This window comes from Puma concolor, chromosome B1 (assembly GCF_028749965.1).
Source record: "Puma concolor isolate L17-30 chromosome B1, mPumCon1.1.hap2, whole genome shotgun sequence".
NCBI lineage: Eukaryota > Metazoa > Chordata > Mammalia > Carnivora > Felidae > Puma > Puma concolor.
The window spans coordinates 150,157,298-150,166,886 of record NC_141670.1 but is presented as its reverse complement, the minus strand read 5'-3'; positions in this window follow the sequence as shown (position 1 = coordinate 150,166,886).

Here is a 9,589-nt window from a genome sequence, read left to right as displayed (position 1 = left end):
CCATTTCCATCTCAATGTAAACTAGTTACACTTCAAGGGCTCAATAGCCTCAGGTGATGAGTAGCTACCACATCGGACAGTGCAAGTCTAGATTTAAGAAGAGCCACAGGTTTTAAAGTAAAATTCCTTTTAACCTATGGGAAATCTAAAGCTTAGTATAAGTCACATGTCCAAGGTCACAGAGAACCTAGCATTTGAACTTGGGTTTGCATAAGTTATAAAGTTGGAAGAAACTTTTTTAAATTTCCAAAGATAAAATTTTATCAATAATGCTACAGGAAAGACCAAATCATCTTTCTATTCTTTTCTATCTTTTTATTCTCTATACATTAAAAAAAGATACGATAAAATCATTGTCATATAAGATACAAAAAATGTCAGAAATAAGTAAGGATGATCCTCTCAACAAATGGTGCTGGAAAAACTAGACATTCATATGCAAAAAATAAATAAATAAAACAAAATAGAAAAGAAAAGGAAAACAAATCTAGACCCCTGATCTTACAACTTTCACAAAAGTTAACTCAAAATGACTTATATACCTAAATTTACCCAGAATATAACAGAGCATAAAATCTAGATGACCTTGGGTATAGGGATGATTTTTTCGATACAACACCAAAAAAAAAAAAAAAAAAGAAGAAGAAGAAGAAAACCCAAAGTCCATTAAAATTAAAATTAAAATTAAAATTAAAGGGGTCCCTGGGTGGTTCAGTTGGTTAAGCATCTGACTTCAACTCAGGACATGATCTCATGGTTCATGGGTTCAAGCCCTGCATCGGGCTCTATGCTGACAGCTCAGAGCCTGAAACCTGCTTCAGATTCTATGTCTCACTGTCTCTCTGCCCGCCCCCTGTTCCCTCTCTCCCTCTCAAAAATAAATAAACATTAACAATTTTTTAATTAAAATTAAAAATTTCTGCTCTGCAAAGATAATGTTAGAAAAATGAAAAAAAAAGCCACAGACTGGGAGAAAATAGTAGCAAAATTGATAAAGCATTATTATCCAAAATATACAAACCACTTATATAATTCAACAATAAGACAACAATACAATTTTTTTTCATGGACAAAAATATGAACAGACATCTCACCAAAGAAGATACATAGATGGCAAATAAATATATGAAAAAGATAAAAAGTTCAACATCATATGCATGAAATTACAAATTTAAGAAAAAACTGAATACCTCTACATGCCTATTAGAAAGGCTAAAATCCACAACACTGATAATACCAAATTCTGGGGAGTATGTGAAGCAACAAGAACTCTTACTTGTTGCTGGTGGGAGTGCAAAATGGTATCGCCAACTTTGGAAGACAGGTTTGTGGTTTCTTCCAAAACTTAACATACTCTTAAATAAATGATCCAGCAATTGCACTTCTTGGAATTTACCTAAATGAGTTGAAAACTGAAGAATCGACCGGTAGGGAAGATGGCGGCGTAGGAGGACGCTGGGCTCACCGCGCGTCCTGCTGATCACTTAGATTCCACCTACACCTGCCTAAATAACCCAGAAAACCACCAGAGGATTACCAGAACGGAGTCGCCGGAGCCAAGCGCAGACCAGAGGCCCACGGAAGAGGGTGGTAGGAAGGGCGGCGAGGCGGTGTGCGCTCCACGGACTGGCGGGAGGGAGCCAGGGCGGAGGGGCGGCTCCCCGGCCAAGCAGAGCCCCCGAGTCTGGCTTGCAAAAAGTGGAGGGGCCTGACGGACTGTGTTCCGACAGCAAGCGCGACTTAGCCTCTGGGAGGTCATAAGCTAACAGCTCTGCTCAGAAAGCGGGAAGGCTGGAGGACAAAGGGAAGGAGAGCTGCTGAGCCCCCGGACGACAGAGCTCAGTTTGGTGGGGAACAAAGGCGCTCGCCAGCGCCATCTCCCCCGCCCATCCCCCAGCCAAAATCCCAAAGAGAACCAGTTCCTGCCAGGGAACTTGCTCGCTCCGCGCAAACACCCAACTCTGCGCTTCTGCGGAGCCAAACCTCCGGCAGCGGATCTGACTCCCTCCTGCTGCCACAGGGCCCCTCCTGAAGTGGATCACCTAAGGAGAAGCAAGCTAAGCCTGCCCCTCCTGCCCCTGTGCACCTTGCCTATCTACCCCAGCTAAGACGCCAGATCCCCAGCATCACAAGCCTGGCAGTGTGCAAGTAGCCCAGACAGACCACCCCACCCCACAGTGAATCCCGCCCCTAGGAGAGGGGAAGAGAAGGCATGCACCAGTCTGACTGTGGCCCCAGCGGTGGGCTCGGGGCAGACATCAGGTCTGACTGCGGCTCTGCCCACCAACTCCAGTTATACACCACAGCACAGGGGAAGTGCCCTGCAGGTCCTCACCACGCCAGGGACTATCCAAAATGACCAAGCGGAAGAATTCCCCTCAGAAGAATCTCCAGGAAATAACAACAGCTAATGAGCTGATCAAAAAGGATTTAAATAATATAACAGAAAGTGAATTTAGAATAATAGTCATAAAATTAATCGCTGGGCTTGAAAACAGTATAGCTGACAGCAGAGAATCTCTTGCTACAGAGATCAAGGGACTAAGGAACAGTCACGAGGAGCTGAAAAACGCTTTAAACGAAATGCATAACAAAATGGAAACCACCACGGCTCGGATTGAAGAGGCAGAGGAGAGAATAGGTGAACTAGAAGATAAAGTTATGGAAAAAGAGGAAGCTGAGAAAAAGAGAGAGAAAAAAATCCAGGAGTATGAGGGGAAAATTAGAGAACTAAGTGATACACTAAAAAGAAATAATCTACGCATAATTGGTATCCCAGAGGAGGAAGAGAGAGGGAAAGGTGCTGAAGGGGTACTTGAAGAAATAATAGCTGAGAACTTCCCTGAACTGGGGAAGGAAAAAGGCATTGAAATCCAAGAGGCACAGAGAACTCCCTTCAGACGGAACTTGAATCGATCTTCTGCACGACATATCATAGTGAAACTGGCAAAATACAAGGATAAAGAGAAAATTCTGAAAGCAGCAAGGGGTAAACGTGCCCTCACATATAAAGGGAGACCTATAAGACTTGTGACTGATCTCTCTTTTGAAACTTGGCAGGCCAGAAAGAATTGGCACGAGATTTTCAGTGTGCTACACAGAAAAAATATGCAGCCGAGAATCCTTTATCCAGCAAGTCTGTCATTTAGAATCGAAGGAGAGATAAAGGTCTTCCCAAACAAACAAAAACTGAAGGAATTTGTCACCACTAAACCAGCCCTACAAGAGATCCTAAGGGGGACCCTGTGAGACAAAGTACCAGAGACATCACTACAAGCATAACACATACAGACATCACAATGACTCTAAACCCATATCTTTCTATAATAACACTGAATGTAAATGGATTAAATGCGCCAACCAAAAGACATAGGGTATCAGAATGGATAAAAAAACAAGACCCATCTATTTGCTGTCTACAAGAGACTCATTTTAGACCTGAAGACACCTTTAGATTGAGAGTGAGGGGATGGAGATCTATTTATCATGCTACTGGAAGCCAAAAGAAAGCTGGAGTAGCCATCCTTATATCAGACAAACTAGACTTTAAATTAAAGGCTGTAACAAGAGATGAAGAAGGACATTATATAATAGTGACAGGGTCTATCCATCAGGAAGAGCTAACAATTATAAATGTCTATGCGCCGAATACCGGAGCGCCCAAATATATAAAACAATTACTCATAAACATAAGCAACCTTATTGATAAGAATGTGGTAATTGCAGGGGACTTTAACACCCCACTTACAGAAATGGATAGATCATCTAGACACACGGTCAATAAAGAAACAAGGGCCCTGAATGACACATTGGATCAGATGGACTTGACAGATATATTTAGAACTCTGCATCCCAAAGCAACAGAATATACTTTCTTCTCGAGTGCACATGGAACATTCTCCAAGATAGATCATATACTGGGTCACAAAACAGCCCTTCTTAAGTTTACAAGAATTGAAATCATACCATGCATACTTTCAGACCACAATGCTATGAAGCTTGAAATCAACCACAGAAAAAAGTCTGGAAAACCTCCAAAAGCATGGAGGTTAAAGAACACCCTACTAACGAATGAGTGGGTCAACCAGGCAATTAGAGAAGAAATTAAAAAATATATGGAAACAAACGAAAATGAATATACAACAATCCAAACGCTTTGGGATGCAGCAAAGGCAGTCCTGAGAGGAAAATACATTGCAATCCAGGCCTATCTCAAGAAACAAGAAAAATCCCAAATACGAAATCTAACAGCACACCTAAAGGAAATAGAAGCAGAACAGCAAAGGCAGCCTAAACCCAGCAGAAGAAGAGAAATAATAAAGATCAGAGCAGAAATAAACAATATAGAATCTAAAAAAACTGTAGAGCAGATCAATGAAACCAAGAGTTGGTTTTTTGAAAAAATAAACAAAATTGACAAACCTCTAGCCAGGCTTCTCAAAAAGAAAAGGGAGATGACCCAAATAGATAAAATCATGAATGAAAATGGAATTATTACAACCAATCCCTCAGAGATACAAACAATTATCAGGGAATACTATGAAAAATTATATGCCAACAAATTGGACAACCTGGAAGAAATGGACAAATTCCTGAACACCCACACTCTTCCAAAACTCAATCAGGAGGAAATAGAAAGCTTGAACAGACCCATCACCAGCGAAGAAATTGAATCGGTTATCAAAAACCTCCCAACAAATAAGAGTCCAGGACCAGATGGCTTCCCAGGGGAGTTCTACCAGACGTTTAAAGCAGAGATAATACCTATCCTTCTCAAGCTATTCCAAGAAATAGAAAGGGAAGGAAAACTTCCAGACTCATTCTATGAAGCCAGTATTACTTTGATTCCTAAACCAGACAGAGACCCAGTAAAAAAAGAGAACTACAGGCCAATATCCCTGATGAATATGGATGCAAAAATTCTCAATAAGATACTAGCAAATCGAATTCAATGGCATATAAAAAGAATTATTCACCATGATCAAGTGGGATTCATTCCTGGGATGCAGGGCTGGTTCAACATTCGCAAATCAATCAACGTGATACATCACATTAACAAGAAAAAAGAGAAAAACCATATGATCCTGTCAATCGATGCAGAAAAGGCCTTTGACAAAATCCAGCACCCTTTCTTAATAAAAACTCTGGAGAAAGTCGGGATAGAAGGAACATACTTAAAGATCATAAAAGCCATTTATGAAAAGCCCACAGCTAACATCATCCTCAACGGGGAAAAACTGAGAGCTTTTTCCCTGAGATCAGGAACACGACAGGGATGCCCACTCTCATCGCTGTTGTTTACCATAGTGCTGGAAGTTCTAGCATCAGCAATCAGACAACAAAAGGAAATCAAAGGCGTCAAAATTGGCAAAGATGAAGTCAAGCTTTCTCTCTTTGCAGATGACATGATATTATACATGGAAAATCCGATAGACTCCACCAAAAGTCTGCTAGAACTGATACATGAATTCAGCAAAGTTGCAGGATACAAAATCAATGTACAGAAATCAGTTGCATTCTTATACACTAACAATGAAGCAACAGAAAGACAAATAAAGAAACTGATCCCATTCACAATTGCACCAAGAAGCATAAAATACCTAGGAATAAATCTAACCAAAGATGTCAAGGATCTGTATGCTGAAAACTATAGAAAGCTTATGAAGGTAATTGAAGAAGATTTAAAGAAATGGAAAGACATTCCCTGCTCATGGATTGGAAGAATAAATATTGTCAAAATGTCAATACTACCCAAAGCTATCTACACATTCAATGCAATCCCAATCAAAATTGCACCAGCATTCTTCTCAAAACTAGAACAAGCAATCCTATAATTCATATGGAACCACAAAAGGCCCCGAATAGCCAAAGTAATTTTGAAGAAGAAGACCAAAGCAGGAGGCATCACAATCCCAGACTTTAGCCTCTACTACAAAGCTGTCATCATCAAGACAGCATGGTATTGGCACAAAAACAGACACATAGACCAATGGAATAGAATAGAAACCCCAGAACTAGACCCACAAACGTATGGCCAACTCATCTTTGACAAAGCAGGAAAGAACATCCAATGGAAAAAAGACAGTCTCTTTAACAAATGGTGCTGGGAGAACTGGACAGCAACATGCAGAAGGTTGAAACTAGACCACTTTCTCACACCATTCACAAAAATAAACTCAAAATGGATAAAGGACCTGAATGTGAGACAGGAAACCATCAAAACCCTCGAGGAGAAAGCAGGAAAAGACCTCTCTGACCTCAGCCGTAGCAATCTCTTACTCGACACATCCCCAAAGGCAAGGGAATTAAAAGCAAAAGTGAATTACTGGGACCTTATGAAGATCAAAAGCTTCTGCACAGCAAAGGAAACAACCAACAAAACTAAAAGGCAACCAACAGAATGGGAAAAGATATTTGCAAATGACATATCGGACAAAGGGCTAGTATCCAAAATCTATAAAGAGCTCACCAAACTCCACACCCGAAAAGCAAATAACCCAGTGAAGAAATGGGCAGAAAACATGAATAGACACTTCTCTAAAGAAGACATCCGGATGGCCAACAGGCACATGAAAAGATGTTCAGCGTCGCTCCTTATCAGGGAAATACAAATCAAAACCACACTCAGATATCACCTCACGCCAGTCAGAGTGGCCAAAATGAACAAATCAGGAGACTATAGATGCTGGAGAGGATGTGGAGAAACGGGAACCCTCTTGCACTGTTGGTGGGAATGCAAATTGGTGCAGCCGCTCTGGAAAGCAGTGTGGAGGTTCCTCAGAAAATTAAAAATAGACCTACCCTATGACCCAGCAATAGCACTGCTAGGAATTTATCCAAGGGACACAGGAGTACTGATGCATAGGGGCACTTGTACCCCAATGTTCATAGCAGCACTCTCAACAATAGCCAAATTATGGAAAGAGCCTAAATGTCCATCAACTGATGAATGGATAAAGAAATTGTGGTTTATATACACTATGGAATACTACGTGGCAATGAGAAAAAATGAAATATGGCCTTTTGTAGCAACGTGGATGGAAATGGAGAGTGTGATGCTAAGTGAAATAAGCCATACAGAGAAAGACAGATACCATATGGTTTCACTCTTATGTGGATCCTGAGAAACTTAAGAGAAACCCATGGGGGAGGGGAACAAAAAAAAAAAAAAAAGAGGTTAGAGTGGGAGAGAGCCAAAGCATAAGAGACTGTTGAGAACTGAGAACAAACTAAGGGTTGATGGGGGGTGGGAGGGAGGAGAGGGTGGGTGATGGGTACTGAGGAGGGCACCTTTTGGGATGAGCACTGGGTGTTGTATGGAAACCAATTTGACAATAAATTTCATATATAAATAAAAAAAAAAAAACTGAAGAATCGTCATACAAATGTTTATAGCAGCTTTATTCATTTTGCTAAATTTGGAAGCAACCAAGATGTCCTTCAGTAGAAGACTGATTAACAAACTATGGGACATCCAAACAGTGAAGTATTATTCAGCTATCAAGCCATGAAAAATCCACCTTTTGAAGGAAACTTAAGTGCGTATTGCAAAGTGAAAGAAGCCTATCTGTGCATAATACATACTATATGATTCCTGCCAGATGACATTTTGAAATAGGCAAAACCATGAGATAGTAAAAAGATCAGGGTGGCCAGAGGTTCAGAGGGAGGGAGGGATTAGTAGGTGGAGCACAGAGGGTCAATGAAACTATCTTGTATCATACTGAGATGATAGATAACATGTCATTAGACATTTGTTCATCAAAACTCATGGAATCTACAACATAAAAAGTGAGCCCTAATGTAAACTATGGAAAACTGTTAATAAAAATGTATCAGTATTGGATCAATTGTATCAAATGCATCACAGCAATGTAAGATATTAGCAATGAGATCAATGGTTGGGGTGGAAAAGAGGACAAAGGGGAAATTTCCTTACTTTCTGTTCAATTTTTCTTTAAACCTAAGACCTTTTTTTTAAGGGTCTATCAATTTTTTTAAAGATTCCTAAACATTTGTTGGTATTTTAAAATATTAGCCCAGGGGTACCTGGGTAGTTCACTAAGTTAAGCTTCTGACTCTTGATTTTGCCTTAGGTCATGATCCCAGGGTCATGAAATCAAGCCCCATGTAAGGCTTTGCACTGGGCATGGAGTCTGCTTAAGATTCTATCCCTCTGCCTCTCTTCCCCACTCTCACTCTTTCCATCTCTCTCAAAAAAATAAAAAATAAAAAATTATTAGCCCACAATATTTGCAATTGATATGATTTGCTAGAAATTATCAGGCCAAGGGATAGAAAATACCTCCCCCTGGTGGTCCAGAGACAGAAAAACTAGTTAAGTGTAGTGAACCAACTCAAGCTAAGGAAAAGAGAGCAATAGCTGTTTCAGGGGAACAGGGCACTTTTAGAAATAAATTTAGTCTCAAATCTGATAGCTATTCATAAAATCCAAGTTAGAACCCATGAACTCAGGAAGAAGGTTGAGGAAGGACAACACTTAAGGAAAATCAGAGAACATATGAGCAAAATAAATAAGTGATTGATGCCTTCTACAATGGGAGTGATTTGGAAAGGAGGAAACAATATTCCATAACTCCTCCAACTAAGTATCCCTTGGGTAGGAAGACCTCTGCGGGTCAGGAAAAGAAATCATCCTAAAAGAGCTGTAAAAATGCAAGCTCATTCTCCCAGTGAGATATTGACAGACCTCACCAGTAAACATCTAACCTAAGACATTAGGAGCCACATTCAAGAAACTCAATGGAACTAAGGAAACAGAAGTTGAACTTTTATTATTATTAACATAATTAAAACTTTAAATTTGTAAAACTAAAATCACATACCTAGCATGAAACGACTGTGTGACAGATTTTAGACCAACACATAGGACATATAATTGCAAGAAGTATTCATTTCAGAGTAAAATTTGAGAGAAGCAAACCAAGAAACAGACCCTTAACTATAGAGAACAAACTAATGGTTACCAGAGGGGAGGTAGGTGGGGGCACCGGTTAAATAGGCGATAAGGATGAAGGAGTGCACTTGTAATGAGCACTGGGTGTTATATGGAAGGGTTGATCATTATTTTGTACACTAATTATTATTACCTGCATGGTAACTAACTGGAATTTAAATAAAAACTTAAAAAAATTTTTTTTAACTTTAAAAAGAAAGAAAAGAACAACTAGTTTGAATTAAACTTCCCTTAAATTTATAGCCACAAGAAAACATCACATATAAGAACATCTCGAACTTGGGAAGATGGCAGCGTAGGAGGACGCTGGGCTCACCGCCCGTCCTGCTGATCACTTAGATTCCACCTACACCTGCCTAAATAACCCAGAAAACCGCCAGAGGATTAGCAGAACGGAGTCGCCGGAGCCAAGCACAGACGAGAGGCCCACGGAAGAGGGTAGGAAGGGCGGCGAGGCGGTGCGCGCTCCACGGACTGGCGGGAGGGAGCCAGGGCAGAGGGGCGGCTCGCCGGCCAAGCAGAGCCCCCGAGTCTGGCTTGCAAAAAGCGGAGGGGCCTGACGGACTGTGTTCCGACAGCAAGCGCGACTTAGCGTCTGGGAGGTCATAAGTT